General features: G+C 40.2%; 1 protein-coding gene across 11 annotated transcripts in view; it reads left to right on the forward strand.

Annotated features, from left to right (window-relative positions):
* Positions 1-224: 224 nt before the first annotated feature.
* ERBIN (erbb2 interacting protein) overlaps positions 225-21,167 on the forward strand; it is a 122,736-nt gene continuing 101,793 nt past the window's right edge. For 5 of the 11 annotated variants that reach the window (XM_086771304.1, XM_086771314.1, XM_086771313.1 and 2 more), the window contains exons 1-2: positions 225-489; positions 648-800. The gene's annotated coding sequence lies outside the window, so the exon portion shown is untranslated. Of the gene's footprint in view, positions 490-647; positions 922-5,679; positions 5,774-21,167 lie in introns of those variants that run through there. The other 6 variants (XM_086771305.1, XM_086771310.1, XM_086771306.1 and 3 more) reach the window with 5 other exon arrangements.

Consider the following 21,167-nt stretch of genomic DNA (forward strand, 5'->3'; position numbering starts at 1 on the left):
GGGAGAGAGGGCGGCGGCGGCGGGCGGGCAGGTGAGGCGGGCGGCCATCCCGCTCCTCTCCTGCCCTTGGCGGTTGCGGTGGGGGGTGCGGGGCTAGGGGCGGAGCGGCGGCGCCCGGCGCGGCGGGGCGGCAGGCGAGGACGGGCGGGGCGGGGGGGCGCTGCGGTGTCGCCGCCGGGCGCCGTTTCTGTCGGGCGGTCGCGGGGCCGGGCGGGGCCGGCGCGGCTCGGGGCCGCCCGCGGGGCAGACCCCGGCGCCGCCGCCCTCCCCCGCGCACACTCGCGTCGCACGCTCCGCGCGGCGAGCGGCCCCGTCCGCGTCGAAAGCTGTTGCATTTTTTTTTTCCCCACCCACCCCCTCCTTCTCCTCCCTTTCCCTCTGCCCCCCTCCTCCTTAACGAGAAGAAAGCTCGGTCGGATTTAATGTATTTCCTTGGGGTCGGAAGAAACTCCTGCCTGCTGGATCTGGCTTAGAGGCCCGACAGACGAGGTAAATTAAATGGAGAAGGCTTGGGGAGCCGCAGCAGCAGCAACAACAGAAAAATGCTTCCTCTGCTGAAGGGGGTGGGGAAAAAGGAAGGAGTTCACGCTTCATTTTGATATCCTGTTTTTGGCCTTTATTTTTTCTGTGTTTTCCGCCTTCCATAGTTTAGCTATCCTTTGTGTTTCTCCGTCTGTCGCTGAAATGCTGTTTCTATGAACGTAGTTCGCTGGTTTCATGGAGGCTGAGGAAAGAGCCTGGGGAGACCGAAAGTTTTTAAGCTCCTGAGACACAGAAGTTTCTTTGTTCGGTCGGAGAAGGTACTGAACTGAAACTGTTCGACTCTGTGACTCTGCTGCTTCAGCTCCTTCCCTTCCAAAACAATTAACTAACCGTGCGAGTATAATTAACTTGTCGGCAAATACGAAAGTCCTAAAGGAGGTAATATCTTTAATCGAAAGGTCTGGGGGCTTGGTGTTTCCTGTGTCTGCCGTTTCTGGTTTGTCTGTCACCTTATTTTCTGGAATATCAGTTAGTGTCTGGCTGCTCTTCTTCAAGATAGCTGTGAAATTTCTTTATAAAAACGTGCCCTTTTAGTCTTCTGTAAATGCTGTGGCAGTTTTTCCCCTCGACTGCTGCTACCACCTCTCTTCCTCCCCTCCACCCCCTCTCTGTCCTCAAGATGACGAGTTGAACTGCTTATTTTTCAGCTTGTATAGGAGAGGTCTGTATTGCATTTTGATTCTTGCTCAAGTTTATCTTTGGAACCTCCATTTAAGAAACAAACAAACAAAAAAGCTAGCTGGTGATCTGACTTCTTAAAAGTATGTGCAGTTGAACCTCCGAGTTAATGTAGCCTTGTTTGGGTTTGGTGACCACTTTCTCCTTTATAATTTTGGAAGGGAGTTGTGTTTGAAGCTGTTGGAGTGGAAGCTAAATGTGAACTTTTGGTGTAAGATTTTGTACTGTTGGTGCTCGTTAAGTTACGCCAACTAACTAGTTGTGTGTAGTGAAAGCAATTTTGCTCACCGCAGACTCATTTCACATGCCTCAAAGAGACAATTATTGGTTAGTTCCTTCGTGAAGGCAAGGAATTTCTCATATTGCGGATGTTCAAAACAACCTGGAAGCCTGTGCTAGCTTTATTTAAATTTTTGTTCCTATTTGTCAAACTCGAAAGCAGCATGTTGGTCAGAGAGTATGAGTGTGCTTCAGTCTCTTCGATGTCTGAGATATGTTGGTATTTGTGAGGCTTAGACAAAGTAATTTCTGTGCAAAATTTTTTGCACTCTCTATGTACATAGTTCTTTAGCAACATCGAGTAACATAGTATTTGAGGAAAGTTATTAATCCAACTCCTTCTTTTTGATTATACAGTGAGGAAAAATGTTAACATTTGGCTGACCTAAAGTGGCTTCTGTGGCTGATAAGAAGTGAATGATTTGGCTTCCAATTTGTTGACTTACCTTTCTAAGCAGCAGTAAGGGTTATTCTTAGGCGTCAGAAAGGACTGAACAAAATAAATGGCAGTGAACTTCGGATTCCTTATATGGCTGGTGCTTGGCAGAAAAGCAATGAAGTCTAAATAGAGTAATCCTTTTACAAAGAGTGATCACTTTCCAAAGCAGTGTTTCTGTCCCAGTAATGACCTGAGATTCTTGCGGATGGGGGCGAATTGTAGCAATGCATGACAAATGTAGTTGTGAACCACTATGTTAGTAATGGATGCAATTTTGTTTCTTTTCAGACCTTTTGTGTTTCTCATGATGCACTTGATATTTTTCAATGCCATGTAGAAGAATAGATCCTTGTAGTGGAGCCACAACTTTCTACGCTAGTGTTTTGTCACCATGGTAGCTACTCATAAGGCCCTTTTTAATGATGAAAGTGTAATTCAGTACTGCTTACAGCTAATGGTTATATCATAGAATTCCATTCATGTCATTAACATAGTTTAGGAGTTATGAAGGAGTGTATTCTTTCTCCAGATCAGCCATCTCAACTGAAAACCAGTCTGACATTGATAGTAGTATTATGAGTAAAGTTATTTAAGTATACGCATGGTAGCTCACGTTGCTTGAAACAACAGTTTCATAGGTATGCGTCAATGGCTTAGGGAAACATTCTTTTGACCTGGCTGTTCCCTGCTGATAAATGAAGCTCAAGTAAACACTGGTCATTTTAGGTAGGTATGCTTGCAAACAAAAAGCTAGAAGTTACAGCCTATGGCATACTGTGGAATATGATTATCATATTAGTAAAAATATGAATAGATTTGTCTTATGATTAAGCTGCTCAGTAGATATTGTTTGGTATGAATGTAGTGTTCTGTAGGGTATCTGTTTGCACATCACATTCATGTAGAATTGATGAGGTGGCTCCATGGAGAAACTATTATTCATTCAAAGTTGCATGATGTATGAAGCTGGTAGTATAAGCAAACAGCGTTATGGTTTCTGCTCAGTGGAATTCTTTCGGAGTCTGTAGTCGCAGGCATAAAGAGCTGTGTTTGGAACATCAAAGCTAAGGAAAGGCTTCCACATATGTAACATACATAATACGTAGCATGTTAACAGTAGGTTCTAGAAATAGAAGGGGATGGGAGCAAATTCCTCAACTCAGCTTTCCTGTAGGGGTGTAATGAATCACTGGCTGTCTGATTTGTTTTCTTGTTTTGTTTTTGTCCTTCCTGCTCCCAAGCAAAAAGGAAAATCTTCTAGGGAAAATGTTACGTAAAGATCAAATGGTTGATATGTCATCTCTTCAGCAGGTTCTCCCTAGGGAATAACCTGATCTGCTAAAGGAGGATCTGACATTTACTCCACGTAGAGGAATTACAAATCTAACCTTTTCCGAATGACTAACTAGTTGACTTGGTGGAAAAGCTACACTTACGGATATGAAAATAGTGGATTGTATTCTTGTGTAAGCATGCAAATGTTGATGGTCACAGCTGATATAGGTAATTAAATGTGAATTGTCTAGAAAAAATAAGATTTTATGTAAGTAAATTTTATGTAAGTAAAACAATTTATCAGACAACACTTTTCACATCAAAATAAAAACATTGAAGGTAACATGCTTGTCAATTTGTGTAGTAAATAGCCCATAGATACACCACCACACGCCACACCCACACCCCTGCCCCCCACCCCGCAGTTTAGAAAGTACACAGTTTGTGGTAACATGTTACATTGCTACTTAGTGTCTTTGGAACATCTGTGAAGTTCAATGCACACTTGTGAGGTGTAGGTTACATCTTCTACAACTTCTAAAAGTTAACTGATTTCGAGAGTTTTGCTTAATGTTTTGAGTATATAGGGAATATCTTTTTCTTAGTGTTGTGGGTTACTTGTGAATAGTTCTGTGGCTACTCGCATGGCAGACGCTGGATCAGATCTGGACAAGAAGTACTTTTTTTTTTTCAGTGGAGTAGGGACTTGTCAAAGCTTCAAACATGGATTTCCCACAGTTCTTATAGTTCTCTTCATCTCCTGGGAAGCCACTGTGGTGTGCCACTGCAGTTGCCAGCTGTGAAGGTGGCATGCGGAGCCCACTGTATCAGCACAGCTGGCACACTGTCTCCTGCTGAGTAAATGTTGATAAAAATTAGGGCCCTACGCCTAGTGTACTTTGGTAATAATTGTTAAGCAATTCTATTGAGTTTAAGATTGTAAGGGGACAGGTGATACAGAGGAACTTTACTGCTCTAATGACAAGATGAGTATGGGGTTTTTGGAAGGATTTTTTTGTTGTAAAAAAGATTAGTTTACTGAAATACAGCCTTCATTTCTAATTAAGAATACACTGTTCATATATTGTCAGTAAAGCCTTATAGATGTTAAGATTTAAAATAAGGATGCTGATTTAGGAGAGATTTATAAATCTCATCTTCGCCTAAGAAAAATGGAAGAAGTGAATATTGCTATGCTGAAATTGGTACTATTTTTATTATGTAGTAATCTTGGGATAATTCTGCTTTTTCTGCTGCTCTCTCTCATTAGTTACCAGTTCTTTTTAAGATACTTGTTTCTCTGATGCTTAAATTTCAATATGGGTATTTTGTCTTATTACTATGTTTAGTTTCACCTGTACTTCCCCTGAAGGTGATAGAGAAGCATGATATTTCAGCACTAAATTGCACCTTCCACCTTTAAAATACATCATGACTTTGCATAACTGAGAAATGAAGCTAAACAGACCACTCCATTTGGTCTAAATGAAACCAAACTCAAGTGTACTTATGTTGGAGAATATCAGCATTGTGACTAGCTTCCCTAGGGTAGTTTAAGTTGAAAAGTAGATTAGTTCTTTCTGTATTTGGAACTAATTTGTAGATACTTGATACTAAACAATCATTATGCACAGGAACAGTGATGATTAAGCAGAGTCTGAGGACAGTGTGAACAATCTTAGCTGCTGTGGCTGTCCTGGAAGTTGTAATCATGTCAGAAGGTAGCCAAGCCTTTGAGGCTTCTTGCATTTGAAGGCTCAGTCTTGTTAGATAAGATAGTATGTACTTCCCTCCTCTCTTTATCCAGTTCAGTACATAATGAATGAGATGGCCATACTTTTCTATGCTATTTTTTGGGATGGCCAAGAAAATGTTAGGTAGCAAGTCTTGTACACAACTTTGACTAAGGAAGACAGCGGAATGCTTTGTGCCTTCCAGTTAGGCACAGGCTAAACCCTAAAGATCACTTACGATAGTGAAAAGATCTTCTGTCGCTGTAAGAGCAAAGCTACGAGAAAAAAGGTAAGTGATTCCAAAATGCACAACTTTTTTCATAGTTTCTGAATTTTAAAATACCCAATATTAGACACTCTTGCATCTTTTGTAAATAGAACTATGGTTTCTCAAACTTTTGTTTCACACTTTTGTATAATTGAATTCTGCAAGCATAAGGCTGTATTATATATGCAAAGTAAAACAACTACTAAAAGCAAACATTCTTTAAGATTCCCTTATTTAGATGTACATTATGAGAATAATAACTGGAAGAAACTGTAGAGCAGTATCTTCAGAGTGATCAGTTTGGAATTCATTTGGTGTGTGAGCTCCCTTTCTAAACAAAAAAGTTTTCTAAGCACACTGAATTTTCCCAGTTCAATACATACAGTGCTGTGCTTCATGTCTTGTAGACCCCATCATGAAGTTGACTGCAGTAGAGTGAAGAGAGGTACATAGACATGGTCCAAGTAGTGAGTGGTCTGACTATTTTGGATTATGACACACTGCCAGTGGGAGAAACTGCAGCTGTTTGAGTCGAATTTCCTTTCTAGGAACAAGCAGGTAGGAAGGAAATACTTATTTTAGGAGTGTTGAGTTTTGTGTCGTCTTGAACATAGAATTGCACTTGTGAAGTAGATGGCTGGGGTATATTTGTCTTCCTCTAAGCTCCTAGCGCTCAGTGGCTACTTTTTGTGTCAGTTGTCTGAGGCTAGCTTTGGGAGTAGAAGAAGCTCTGAAGTGGTCTGAGGTGTTAGTAAAAGTTACAAATACTTGAAATGAAACACTTGTAATTTAACTCCTAATTTGGAATGGGTAATATCTCCCTGTGAAGTGGCCAGGGCCTTATTCTCCTTGGTGGGGAAAGCTCCGGTGTTAATAACAGAACTTCAACTATTTTGAATTTAGTTAGTATGTTAAAGGTAGCTGCAGAAGGGTGGTCTTGGTGTCTGAAGTACTGTGCTTTGAGTTTTACTGCTGCCTTTGGAGCCTTCTCATTAGTATTCGGGTGTAGTTGGCAAGAGAAGCTTCTGTAGCAGCTGCGTAGGAGGCTCCATCTTCCCAGGCAGTTCTATAAGAAAAGTTTCATGTTCTTCCTTAGTCCTCTATCCCATAATTGGGGTCTAAGTTTAGTATAGTTGCAGAAATTATTTCCTCAGCTTTCCTTGCCCTCCTTGTCCTTGGAGTTTTTCAGTACCTATCTTCCAAAACTTCCAAGCCTCCTAAGAAGGAAGGGAGAGGGCATAAATGCATTGAGCTACATCAGTACATCTGAACAAATGGTCTGAAATGCAATGGCAGATGTCTGTGAATGTCAGTTGCAGGTTCAGTCATCCAAAATTACTATGGATGTCATCCTAAGTGTTTGGATGCTGAAGTGTTTCTAGGCTTGTCTGGAAGACTTGTGGTAGGCTGCTAAGAAACTTTTTGAGAACTGCTGCTTTTTCCCCCACATGTCACTGTAGTCATCCTGGCATTATTCTCCCCTGATGGGAGAAATACTTCAGAAGATCAACCCAGTTGTCAGTGATTTGATCAAATTACTGCAGTTCTTCTGTCTTTACTTATAGGTAACCCTAAGGATAGGATGGAGGTTTGTATTTGAAACTGTATATCAGAGAACTCTTAAGTAATGATACTAATGCACATTATAGGTTTGTTTTTTTTTCCTCTGTGGAAACATTATGCTTAATAATATGCTTGTGGTTAAAAAAAAACAAAAAAGTTTGACTGCTGAAGTATTTACAAGGTTGAGGCTTGTATTTTCAGTAAAAGTAAACCGAGAAGTACAGCAGCATAGCAGTCTAAATCTTTTGTGTCTTAAATTCTCTGTAAATACTTTCCATACTCATGCTACAGAGTATAATACAGAGGTGTTGAGTTTAGTGTTCTCTTTGGCCTACAAGGTAGGTGTGCCTGAAGGAGGAGATAAATGTGCACACAGCTGTTGGTGTGCAGTGATACCCTGCTGCTGGTATGTTTACTTGCTATGGCAGAGTTGTCTTTGGTGACCTGGAATGTCAGCTTGGTAGTTAGTTCCTTTTAGAAGAACATACTCATTTTGGGTTACTTCTGGTCACATAATCATATGTGGTGTTAACTCTGGAGCTACGGGTCATTTAATTTCTGAGGTGCTCTATATTTTTGGGGGGTTGGCAGTAAAGTTCATCTCTGAGAGAGAAAATGTAAAAGTTCACATCTTTCTGATTCATAGTTATCCAGCCTTTACACCATTTATTTCAGTTGTGCTTCAGTAAACTTATAAAGAGTGATTTATTTGAAGTAATTAACGAATTCTTTAGTAGATCTCCTGGCAGGAATTACAGACAGAGGGAATCGAGTACAGAATACTAGAAAATAATATTTGGAACAAACCTAGAATTTTACTTTAAGGTCATTTTTGTTGGTTCACATATGAGTGTTGGGAAACCATTAAAAACAAGGTAACAATTAAGTTAAGGACTCAGCTCTAAGTAGGAAGAGGAGAAAAAGATGGTTAAACCTGTGCATTTCCATCCTTTCTGGGAATGTGACAGGAAGGGGGAATCAATTTGAACTCTGAACTTGGCAAGCCCTCTGGCTCTGATTATGATGGATAAGATCAGAAACATTGTTATGTGGGAGGGAGAAACTGTCAAAGCTTTACTATTTTGCTATAATATTTTTTAACTATAGTGTATCTTACTTACATCTTTTATTTTTGGTCACCTTTTTTTCTGAACAGTGTTTTGTGAGGGAGGGAGCTTTCTGTGGCTGTTAGAAAATCCTGTTCTTCCAGGACATTATTCTTAATTTAGATGTTAATGCTTTGAGTCCAATACCACCTATTTCATCTAAATAAATGAAAATATAAACAATACAAGTACTAGAAAAGCAAGATGGACTTAAAATAGATTTTAATAGACTTAAATGAGAGCAATTTACTCTTCTGCCTATATTTATCTGGGTAAGCTCCTCTGATTTTCAAGGAGCACTTATTTTGTCTTGCTTTACTAAAGCAAAGCAGAAGTGCTGAGGATCGTGGCATTCATGTGTTCTTTTTCAATGCTTCTCTTACTAGAGGGATATACTGGAGCAGGCAAACATTTCTGTGGGATTTTTCTGTGGGAAATCTGTGGGATCTGTGGGAGAGGTTTTGTCAAGATTTCAGATGTCTGAAATTTAGTGTTAAATCTTGAAAAAGTTTTACATTTTGGCTTCATAGTATGAAATATCTACAAATAACCTTCACTCAAAATCAGACTGTTGCTCTTTTTCCTCAAGCTTGGATTAACTTGTTTTTAATCTTGAAAAGTCTGAAGGGAAGTGCACATTGGACAATTCAAATTATTTGAAATTGCAGTTATGAAGTCTTCTGAAGTTCCTACATTGTGCTATTCACTTCCATTTTCCTATTCTGAGAAAAAAAGGCTGACATTAATAGCAAATCAGCATGGCACTGTTCCACTTATTACTTCAATAGTATCAAAGTAGTATTTTACTTTTTTTTTTTTTTTTTATCCTCGTGCTGTAAAGCTCAGGGTACCAGAAGCTAAGTAACACTTCAAACTGAGGTATTATTAAATCAGCTTTGAATTAGTTTTGAGACTACAATTTGCACTGTGATAGGAAGGAAGAATCTTAGTTCTACTTAAGCCTCCTGTCAGGTGAAAAACTTCTTTTTTACTTTAGATAATGAATTATTATCTATGTTGATAACAGCACTTTAAGATAAACTTCAATATAATTGTCTAAATTCCAAGTAATTATCTTTTTTTTTTTTTTAATTGTAAGCAGTAAGTTATCGTTCTTCCCTATCTAAAGAGGCAAAAATAGTTTGGAAACCATTCAAGAATAGCCTTCTGTTAATTTTATTATAGCAGTTGCTTATCTGATCTCCAAAATGTCTGCTGTAGTAAAATAAAAATAACATAACAGCTCTTCTTTTTTCTTTAATCATCATATGTTGGCTTAGAGGAACACAACACTAAAGAGAAGAATAATTTACTACAAAAATTATTAGCTTAAACATTTCATTACTGTGTTGAGAGTGAAAAGAGGTTATTATAAGTGGGCAGAAACCAAATGCGTGTTGTGACAGCAAAGCTAAATAAATATAGGACAAGAGTAACAGTGCCTAGCCACATGGGAGATATGAAGAGTCTTGTAGTTAATGCAAAGAGTCTTGCACTGTTAATGCAAAGAAGAATAATTATGTGCATCACAATTGTGAGCAACTAATTGGAATGGATCAGGATATATGTATCTATTGTAAAATGAATGCAGGAAAAAAAATAGACAGAGGTACAGTTCAGAGATTTCTTTATTTGCCTAGGACAATAACTCTTAAAACTGCTGACAATAGTATTGAGCTAATATGCATCATAATTTTTATATAAACTAAGGGGAGAAGATGCTTAGACTCTGGAGAATACTGGTTTTTTTTTTTTTCAAACTTTTGCTTTTTGTAGAAATAGTGGCTACTCCTTATCGTAGCAGTGAAAAAGGGTTTTACTTTAATACACCTTCTTAAAGCTGCATTGTAAGTAAAAGCTCTACAATTTATACTGAAATCATAGAATTATAGAATAGTTGGGGTTGGAAGGGACCTTAAGATCATCTAGTTCCAACCCTCCTGCCCTCCAACCCTCCACTAGAACAAGACGCTCAAAGCCCCATCCAGCCTGGTCTTGAACACTTCCAGGGGTGGGGCATGCACAACTCCCATGAGCATCCTGTTTCAGTGTCTCACTACCCTCACAGTACAGACTTTTTTCCTTATACCTGAGTAAAATCTTCTCTCTTCCAGTTTAAAGTCATTACCCCTTGTGCTGTCACTACATGCCCTTGTTAAAAGTCCCTCTTCAGCTATCTTGTAGGCCCCCTTTAGGTAGTGTACGGTTTCCCTGGAGCCTTCTCTTTTCCAGGCTGAACAGCCCCAACTCTCTCAGCCTGTCCTCATAAGAGAGGTGCTCCAGTCCTCTGATCATCTTTGTGGCCCTCCTCTGGACTCTCTCCAACTGGTCCACATCCTTCTTGTGTTGGGGACTCCAGAGCTGGACACAGTACTCCAGGTGGGGTCCCACCAGAGTGGAATAAAGGGGAGAATCATCTCCCTCAACCTGCTGGCCACATTTCTCTTGATGCAGCCCAGAATGCGGTTGGCTTTCTAGACTGCAAGCACACATTGCCAACTCATATTGAGCTTCTCATCAACCAACACCCCCAAGTCCTTCCCCTCAGGGCTGCTGTCTTGATCCATTCTCCGCCCAGCCTGTATTTTTGCTTGGGATTGCCCCAGTGCGTGTGCAGGACCTTGCAGTTGGCCTTGTTGAACTTCATTATGCTTGCATTGGCCCACCTCTCCAGCCTGTCAAGGTCCCTCTGGATGGCATCCCTTTCCTCTAGCGTGTTGACCGCACCACACAGCTTTGTGTTGTCAGCGAACTTGCTGACGGTGCAGTCTATCCCACTGTCTGTGTCACTAACAGAGATGTTGAACAGCACCAGTCCGCCTACTGACCCCTGAGGAATGCCACTTGTTACCAGTCTCCACTTGGACATTGAGCTGTTGACCACAACTCTTTGAGTGTGGCCATCCAGCCAATTCCTTATCTATGAGTGGTCCATCCGTCAAATCCATGTCTCTCCAGTTTAGAGACATGAATCTTGTGCAGAATGGTGTCAGATGCTTTGCACAAGCACAGGTAGGTGACATTAGTTCGTCATCCCTGATCCACCAAGGCTGTTACCCTGTCATAGAAGACCACCACATTTGTCAGGCACGATTTGCCCTTAGTGAAGCTGTGTTGCCTGTCACCAGTCACCTTATTTTCCATGTGCCTTAGCATAGTCGCCAGTAATGTAAGATGTAAAAGCAGAAAATAAACCACCTTGTTGAGGTGGGTAACACTGAGAAGACAGGGACAGAAATGTTCTTTAAGGGAGAAGTATTCTGAAGTAAAATGGAACTCCAGTTTTGTATGGTATTTCTTGAAGTAGTGACTTTCATTAGGGGTCTACATAGTGTATTAAGGGTCAAGGTGTTTTAAGTGTCAGGGTGCATCTTTATGTGTATTTTTTTTTGGTAGGATGTATTTTTTTGAAGTCTCACAATCCCCAATTGGGGAATGAATACACATGCACTCCTCAGTTTTTGAAATCTGGTCTGTGAATGTGTTTCCACTTGTGTTCCTGTCACCGCAGACTGAATTGTGTAACCTGTCTGGATGTGGTGCAGCAGTTTTTATGGGCAGTTTATCCATCTTATTAACAAGAAGGTTTTGGTTGTGGTTCTTCCTCCTGTGTACCTAACCTCTGCTTGCTTTGTATCTCAAAGTCTTGTATTGTTTTGGGCCTCTTGTGTTCTTCTGATTTCTGTTTGATACATCCTAGTTTTAGCTAGGCATTCTGTCAGTTACTTTTTTGGGGAGAGTACATGTAAAGCTGGGCATCAGGGGCTATTTTATTTTAATATATGGACCACACAATTTAAAAAGCAAAATAATTAAGTAACCAGGAATCTTCTGATACGAAATAGGTTCTTTTTTTTCCCCCCTTTCTGCTTTCATTTCTGCTGAACCGTTAATGTGTTGCAGATTGCCTGAATTTATCTGCAGGCAATTAGATGGAGAATCTGGTTAATAGATGAGAATTTTCTTGTGTATTGAAGTACGACATATTTACAGCCGTGCAGCTTGCTTGTTTAAAATCTTTGGTATCTGCTGCAGATGGCTGCATAGTCTAAGGAGTGGCTTCCTGGCTGCATTGTACATGAAGTGCCAAGCACAATGAGAGCAGTTTTGTTCTGGAATGCCAAAATATATTGAATCTGTTCAGGAAGCAACATATGTCAAATGTGTAAAAATATCACACTCACGCAAAACAGAATGTGGTAGTTATTTTCTTAAAATCTGATTTCTTTCCTGAATTAAGGGGTTAAAAAGGATTTCTAGTATTGAGGATAGTGTTAAACACCAGTTACTGACTTACCTTTCAGCATTTTTGCTACCATTTGTTTCCCTATGTGCTATTTTTTCTTTTGATTAGCATATGCCATAAATGGAAATTGAAACGAGGAGGCTACCAACAGGGATGCTATGTAGGAAAGAGTATTGTTTTCCTTTTGGATATCTTGGCCTGTGCATAGTATACAGGTTTTTGGTGGGGGTTGGGGTGGGTTGGTTTCGGTGGGGGGGGTTGTGTTTGTGTTTTTTTTCTTCCTTTTTTTTTTTTTTTTTTTTTTTTTTTTAAGGCTGATAGCTTATGTATTTCTGTACATTCCTATGAGAGCAGTGTGTAATTGCTTGATACTGCAGGTAGAAAGCCAGGGTTGATGAAAATAAAAATGAGCAGTGAAAATGTTGCTTCTGCCCAAACTCTTAATTCCAGTAAGTCTTCAAGACAGGAATTGGGAACATTTAGAACTAACAGCTCCAAATATTGCAGTATTTTATTATGATAAAGAAACAAGCCCAGGGCAGAGCATGTTTCGTTGCATATTACTTCCTTGTTTGCAAATGAGGTCATAGTCACTTTGATTCCTCCTAGTTGGAAGGCGAAGATATTGAAAATTGCGTTGACAGAAAAATACACGTCTCTCTAGAAGCTGTAATTCCATCTGAAAAGTTTCTAACTAATATTTTGCATAGATTTTTAAAAATCTGAAATAATTTGCAAGCCTTGATTTTTACAGCTGTCTTAAACCGAGAGGAATGAAGTATGTATCTTTAAAGCAATTTTCTTTGTCCTTTCTGAATGTTGTTTTCCTCTTGTTTATTCTTTCTCTTCCATCACTATGGTTAGATACACAGTTAAAAATCCACTTCAGTGAATTACCTTACGTAAGGTCCTTAGTGTTCTGTCTTGTGTAACATGTGATATGTTCCTGAAAGAGAGGAGTGAGTGAGGGCGAGTGCTTTTTTTCTCTAGCTGTAGAAGGCATGGATTTATTTAAATCAAATATTCAACAATAAAGTAGCTTCATCTGAAGCCTGGCTGTAGCAGAGGCCATAACTATCAGCATTTCTGTGCTCTTTTTTAAATCTTTTTTTATGATACTAGGAGCTCACATGTGAAGCCAAGTAGAATCTTGATGTGTTCTTGTCTCCTGGATTGAAAGAGGAGATGCTGGTGTTTCTTTTTCTATTTTGAATTCTACCCTTCACTCTCTCTGAACTTTTTAGCTGTCCCATGGTAATGATACCACGAACTGAGGATGTGCTTGTCTGCTGAAAGATGAGGGTCCGAAACAGCTTCAGGAGATGCTTGTTATGTTAATTTTATTTAGTGGGGGGGGGGCTACCGTGGCAGCTTCTGTAAGAAGCTGCTAGAAGTTGTTTCCCCTTTGTCCAGTGGACTCGGCGGGCCTAGGGTGGACCTGCTGCTGGCCAAGGCCGAGCCAACTGGTGGCAGAATGTTCTGTGATAACGCCTCTGTGATAATGTATTTAAGAACGGGAAAATCAGGAAAAATAAAGAAAGAAGACAATGTGAAGAAGCTGAAATGGGAGCAGAGAGGAGGAGGCATGAACCTTGTTGGCCTTGGGGCCCTCTCCTGTGTGGGACTGAACTGCAACACTTGTCTGTGTATAGGTCCACATTAGTTGGGTTCTTGTGTGCTTTTGTATTTGTTCAGGCAGTCCATCTGTCTTCTGTGATTGTGATGTGTTAGTTTGTCTGGTCTCAGCTGTCTTTGGGGTAGTTACAGGACAATCTCTAGAAAACATATTTAGGTATACAGGAGCTGTCCTCCTCCTCAGCCTTAATTCTTCTGTGAAGTGTGCTGTCTGTCTTTGTTCTAGTCACCAAATTTTCTGTTTCGTGAGTGAATAGTGGTCCTGCTAGCCAAAGGTAGGCCTGACACGCTCAAGCACGATTAATTCCAGGGTTTCTACTCATCTCCCAGGTATCGGTGGCTACAGCTGTGTTCTGTAGCTATTGAATTGTAGGAAGTACCAGAAATAGTAACACAAAGAAAAGTACTACCCAGGTCTATGTTCTCCTGTCCTTTTATGTTTCTGAAATGTGCTTCCTGTGCAAATATCTATGGGTGTCCATGCCCCCTCTCCCCAACTTAGAGGTATGTGTTACTTATTTGGGGTCTGACCTGGTTTGCTGGCATTTTCCATGTGAAATATGAAGTTAAAAACTTACTCCCAGTTTGGTCTTCGTCATCACTAGTAACAGGAATTCATTTTCAAATGAACTTGGAAATTAGTTCACACATCTATGTTCACGTTGAACTTGCTACTGTCATAGTGTTAATTGCAATTCCAAAAAACCTAATCTTAATACAAGGTTGGTTTTTGCTGTACAGAACCTGAAAGTGGTGGCAAATTGCAGTATACTTGCAACAATTATAATACGTTTCTTTTCTCACTGTTTGACCAACTTAAACTCTCATCAAAGCCCTTGTCATTTCACATTTTAATGGACCAGTAAGGCTATGGAGTCTACTGAATTTTTTCCAGTCTTTGGAGTTCATTCCAAATTTTCTGTTAACATTTTCCTCAGCTGTTGATAGCATTGTAGAACCAACTTCTTGGATTTACCCAGTATCTCTTTTGTTACCTCTCCATTAAATACTTGCAATGATTTTTTTTTTTTTTTTCAAGGTACTGTGCAACTTAATTCTGATCTGTGTGATTTAATTAACCATGACATATAATTGATGTGACTTTTAAACGTATGTTAGTTTTTATACTTTGTTTTGTCCTTTCTTGTGGTTTCTTCCTGAACGTGACTCTTCTCCTTTGGTTTTCCAAGACAGTGGTAATGTTGACTTGGGATCAGGCCAGTAGAAGATTCACAACCTCCCCCTCCCCCCCCTTTTTCTTCCTGTCAGGATTCAGTTGGGTGTGTTTTTCAGGTGTGTGATGTGGGTGGCTTTTAGTTAGTCAGTTAGTAGGAGGGGCACTAGAAGAGGAATTTGTATGAGAAGGTTGTGTGCACTGCAGAGAAACTAGTTTCATCCATACCAGTTATTAGACTTGCTTTATGTCCAAACACCAAAGGGTTAACAGGAACTGTCTTATATGGACTTCATATGGGAGAAATAATCTTTAAGATTTGAAGTAGAGTTCATCCTGCTCTAAGTAATGGGCGTAATCTACCATAAAGCGGTACCTTATGATGCTGTAGGGAGTTTGAGGTCCATCTTGTGAATATTCAGTTACTTTTTAAGAGCACTGGGGCAGATGGAAGATTCATCGAGATCAGTGACCCTGTTGTGTACCTCAGGTATCTTTTATTTTTAATTATTTTTACAAATCTGTTCAATATTCAGAGTTTGAATTACAGATTGATATTAATTGAATGTATTTCTACAATTTTTTAAAAACCTTAGTATTGCAATTAGCCCCAACTGAACAACTGAAATTCTTTACCATAAGTGCTTCTTGACAAGGCACCTTCATGTATTGGTCACTTTGGAGTTTAAGAGTTTTTTCTGGTTAAATATTTATTTACATTTACTCTCTTTAACTTATCATGTTGGAGGTGCTGATCTGTTTTGTATACCTTAATCCCACTCCCAAACTTTTATAAATGTAAAACATTGCTTTGTAAGCAAGTAATTGACTTTTTATTGCAAAAACTGTGCAGCACTTGTTGAGCAAGGATGTCTTCCAGTTAAGAAGACCACATCCTGTAAATATTTCTTTCAGTTCTGAACTCATAACGAAGAACACAAACTGCTGACATAATCACTGTCTGGACCATAACTATGTACTGAGCTAACTCAGTGTCTTTGGTGGTTCTTGGTTGCCTGGAGATATTTGACAGGGTTAATATTTTTAAAAATTATTCACCCCTGCACCCTCTCCAAACTTGTCTTCACTGGTTTATTTTTTCAGAAAAAAAACCCACCAAAACTGTGAATCCAAGGCAGACTGAACTATAAAATGTGACCCACATAAATGAGCAGTAAACAATACCTGCATGTTTTTTGATACTGAGAGAAAAGTATCAGTAATAATGAACCTTTACTTTTAAAGAAGTCTTAGTTTAGAAAGCCTGTGGCTGAGTGTGTAGTCTTAAATTCTGCTGTATCTCCTCTGACAGTAGGCAGTACGCTTCCTCGTTCCTTCCTGCACAGCTACTTTGCTTCATAGGTGAAGACTTTCTGTTGAAGGTCAGTGAGTTGATGAGCAAGCTGATGTGATTAGAAAAGAATTCCCCCCAGTATCTTGCAGGGTTAGGCTTTTGGGTCAGTTGCTGATTGGACTCATGGTGTGGTTGTGCAAACCCTAGATTTAATAAAAGGCAGGTGTGAGGGGAAAGCAAGGCTTACTCTTTCTTTAGCAGTCTCATGTTTGAATTAATCATAATGGGGATTGACCTGCCTTTTGAGTTCTAGTTGCTGGTTTGGAATAGTCTTTCACTTGGTCACAGTAAATAACTGTTGCTCTTTTCTACGTCACTGATTTGATCCTCAGTGATTCTTTCATAAAAGTCAGAAGTGCAGTTAGAAACTGGGTTACTTACCCAGTGTTATCTCTTTTGGGGCAGATTTAAAGTGTACCACCCCTATGTTTCCTACGTTGTTTCCTACTTTTTTTCCGTGTGTAGATTGACTTCTAGACTTTTACAGTAGGCTGGGAAATTCATGTCGATCTGTAAAATAGCTTATAAATGCTGCAGGGGTGGGAAATAACTCACCGTCATAAGAACTGAAATTGGAAAAGGAGAAGAAACATTGACGTGTTGTGGGTTTTTTTGGGGTTTTGGTTTTTTTTTTCCTGAAAGCTACCTTCCAGAGCATTTGCTCTTGAGACTTTTCTACTTTCTTTAGTCCCTAGGGATTTCTGGTGGCTTTGTATTTTTCATTGTCTGGAGGGATCTTTTGATGGAAATGTGTAGGCCAACAGTATTTGAATGCAGGATGCTCTACTTTCAAGTGAGATCCCAAGGCTACTGTGAATGGAGAACTGAGAGGTGATGGGTAGTCAGTATTATTAGTAAACAAGTTCATATGTTTGTCCTGGTTTCATTTAGTAGAGGTAGTAGAGCTTCTCTAAGAAGCTGCTAGAAGTTGTTTCCACTTTGTTCAGTGGACTCAGCTAGGCCTAGGGCAGACCCACTGCTGGCCAGGGTCGAGCCAGCTGGTAGCAGAATGTTCCCTGATAATGCCTCTATGATAACATATTTAAGAAGGGGAAAAAAAGAAGAGAAGGTGTGAAGAAGCTGAAGCGGGGGCAGAGAGGGGGAGGTGTGAGCCTTGTTGGCCTTGCAGGCCTCACCCTCTGGCCTCCCGCCAGGTGGCTGTCTGGGCCCAACTTGGCCCGGCCTGGCTGCAAGAAGTGGAGAGGAGATGAGATGTGAAGAGAACCTGACAGGTTCTCGGACCTGAGCCGATTGTGAAGAATTTGTTGTGAGAGGAATGGCTGCAGACGCCAAAATCAGTGAAGGAGAGGGAGGAGTAATGCTGCTCCCAACAGAGATTCCCATGCAGCCCATGGTGAGGCCGGCTGTGCCCCTGCAGCCCATGGAGGTCCACGGAGGAGCAGAGATCCCCCTGCAGCCCGGGGAGGACCCCATGTCAGGGCAGGCGGATGCCTGAAGGAGGCTGTGGCCTGTGGAGGGCCCGTGCTGGGGCAGCCGATATGGAGGAACTGTACCCCATGGAAAAATGACCCAGGCTGGAACAGTTCATGAAGGACTGTAGCCTGTGAGAGGCACCCCATGCTGGAGCAAGGGAGGAATGTGAGGAGTTCTTCCTCCGAGGAGGAAGGAGCAGTGTAAAGCGACATGTGATGAACTGACCGTAACCCCCATTCCCTCTTCCCCCCTGCACTGCTCAGAGGGGGAAGGAGGTAGAGATAATGTTAAGTCCGGGAAGAGGGAGAGGTGGGGGGAAGTTGTTTTGTTCTCTTTTTCATTATCCTGCTTTGGTTTTAATAACAAACAAGTTTTCCCCAAGTGGAGTCTGTTTTGCTTGTAACAGTAACTTTAAGGTTCTCTCCCTGTTCTTATCTCAAACTTCGAGTCCTTTTCTTATGTTATCTCTCCCTGTTCCCTTGGAGGGTGGGAGGAGTGAGAAAGAGACTGTGTAGTTTTTCCCAAGTGGGGCTGTACCTCAACAGTGTTATATATTACCGCTGGTACAATGATGCAATTGGAAATACCTGTCACTGGTAATGTGGGGTGCCATTACTATATTTTACTAGTTCCTCTCAGAAGGGCAGTGTAGGATCACCTTCATTCATGGAGGGATTAAAGGTGCAACATAATTAGGAGGTGGAGGAATGGAAGAATAGAAGGCATTTAGCTTCATCATTCTAAAATGCTCTGGGAAGTTTGCCACCTGGGTGTCATGGTGCCGTGTGATCATGGCATGGGGCCTGTATGCTGCAGCAGTCTCACTTTACTGTCCTGCACTCATGAAATGCAGGTGACAAAGCTTCTGATCTTTCTCTTCTTGCTCACAGAAGGGCCAAGTCAGTAGGGAGGAAATGGCATTGATGAGCATGAGGTAGACAGAAACAGACTTTCGCAGCTTTTTAAGACTCTCTGATACTATGTTCCCTGAAGAGATTAGAGTGGAGTGATGTACAAAAGCACTAGTGAGTTTTTGTCCTCTTTCTAATACGAAGGAGGAAGAGTATCCTGATTCTTATAGTCTCAGGTAAAATTAATTTCTTGACATCTGAGTTTATGTTGCTGTTCCCTGCAACGCATTTCTCTGTGCTATTGCATGAGAAATGTTGAGTTGTGTGGACTTTTTCCTTCTTCAGTCACACCAGTGTTAACAACAGTTACTTCTACAAGAAAAGCTTGGTGGGACATTGCCTGCTTACTGGAGTAGTTGTCAAATTGATAGTTTTGAAAACGTACTTAAGCAGATAAGAATCTGTTTGTCATGCCAGTAGTTGTCTATTTGTATGTCCTGCTCTTTAATCTGCAAAATATCTACGTATCTTCTGGTTGGTACCTTCCTTAAGGTAGTTTCCTAAATGGCGATCTTCTACATACTTGGGAGGAACTACTGTAATGATTCTAAATTCTCTGGGACTGAAATTTGATCTTATGAAACTAAATCTTGGTTTCATACAACAAAATGTGGTGCAAGTTTGTTTCTTCTTTTTTTCCCTTCCACCACCCCCAGATTCAAAATGTACTAGGATTTTTCTTAAAACAAGCATGTACAGTCTAGTTAGGAATTAAAAAATGAAGTGTCTATTTACCTTGCAAATGAGCATGAAATAATTGGATGTTTTTTCATGTTTCCTTCGTATGTCACTTTATTTGTGAGAGTCTATCTGTAGTAAGAATCTAGAGCATGGTAAATTGAAATCTACTCTGAACCTGAGGGCATGTGTATCTTTTTTTGGCATAACTTCATGTTTGTATTCATCCTTCCTCCTACAAGTGAATATTTGATTGAAATAGTATGGACTTCATTTACTTTTTCTGTTTTTAAAGTTATCTTTTTTTTTCTGGATTTTTCCCACTTAAAACATGAAGTAGTGTTTTTATTTTTCTGGTGCTGTGGATAGTCTTATCTCTTTTGGAGAAGACTCGGAGAGACTTTCGAGAGACTGGAGACTAGTCTCAGTGCATCTGTCATGTCTTAAAATGCTGAGCAGAAAGATTCGTGAAGGATAACTATATAGGTATTTTAATGTTTAGCTATTTTGCTGTCTGATTAGAATAGAAGTTGGACACTGACTGCTTTTTAGGTATGAAATGGGAGTGGTGTCCATTACAATGTTCCGTCTGGCATCTTCCTCCAGAAGGTCTACTCAAAGTGATAGATGGCCTTGGATTATAGTGTAATGTTATTACTGATTTAAACCTGGGCTCTAGGGTTCATTCTTTCAAAGCCTGAAGTGCTTGATAGCAGTATTAACCCCACCCTCTTTTTTGCACTAGCTGAAGAAAACTTTGTATGTCTATGTAGACATATTTCATGTTGTAGCACTGTTGAAAAAAGGAACAACCAGAAACAGAGTACAGTGAAAACATTTTCTTATGGTTTTTAATTCACAACTTTTTTTTTTTTTTATGCAGCATGAGTGAAATCCAGCTTGATTGTTCTGATACTTGGCTTTGCAGCTACAAAAATACTTGTCCTCTGTCAGATATTGTCTGCAAGGGATGATTTTGAGCAACCAGCAGCACAAATCTATCTAATTCTGAAAAGTCTTGGTTGTTCATAAGTCTTCTGAAGTTAGTTTATTACACAAATGTTATATATTTCATATAGTTGTCAGACTATCAGGGCTTTGCGTTGGAATTGGTTCTTTGTGTTAATTAGGCAGCATATGTTTTAATTAAAAATAGGAGTGTGTGATAATGAAAAAGCTTGGAGTAAGCTGTAGCTGTAGTTCTGCTTAATTTCTAAATCATCACATTGTGGGAAAAACTTGAATTAGGAGAAGAAGTGCGAGAGCAGAAGATACTTTTTCTGAAGATGTGTAAAATGCTTATCTTCCTGCTCCTCTCCAACCCTTAGCTTTTGGGGTGTAGCTTAACACTAGGCAGTTGTAGCATGTATGCCAGGGTAGTCAATTTTTTATTAAGAAAAAAAGAAGTCTTGAGTTTTTTACTTTGTATTGAGAAAACTCACAAAGATTAAATTAGATGAGGTGATAAACTCGAACAGGATTTATTTGTAACAAGCTGATAACGAATTCAAATTCATTTCTACTTTAACCAAAATTGCTTTAAGACTCCAGTATCATTAACAATGCACAGATTCGAAATGTCACTCAGGAATTAATACTGTACTCAGGAATTATGATGATCCAAAATGTGCAATTGGTTACTCAACAAAGGGAGGGCTCTCAACCTCGAGGAGTTTCTTTGGGCAATGTCTCAACCTAAGGGGACAGTCCCCAGCTGCAGACCTCGTAGAGGACTGGCTCAAGTTCACCCTCCAGTGAGCTCCATTTATACCCCAGTTAAATCTTATCTGTGGGTCTATGTGGTCATGTCAGTTCTCTTGGCTGAAGACTCCTCTTTGTGGTTCTAGAAGC

The sequence above is a fragment of the Chlamydotis macqueenii genome, chromosome Z (genome assembly GCF_036417535.1).
Source record: "Chlamydotis macqueenii isolate bChlMac1 chromosome Z, bChlMac1.mat, whole genome shotgun sequence".
Taxonomy (NCBI): Eukaryota; Metazoa; Chordata; class Aves; order Otidiformes; family Otididae; genus Chlamydotis; species Chlamydotis macqueenii.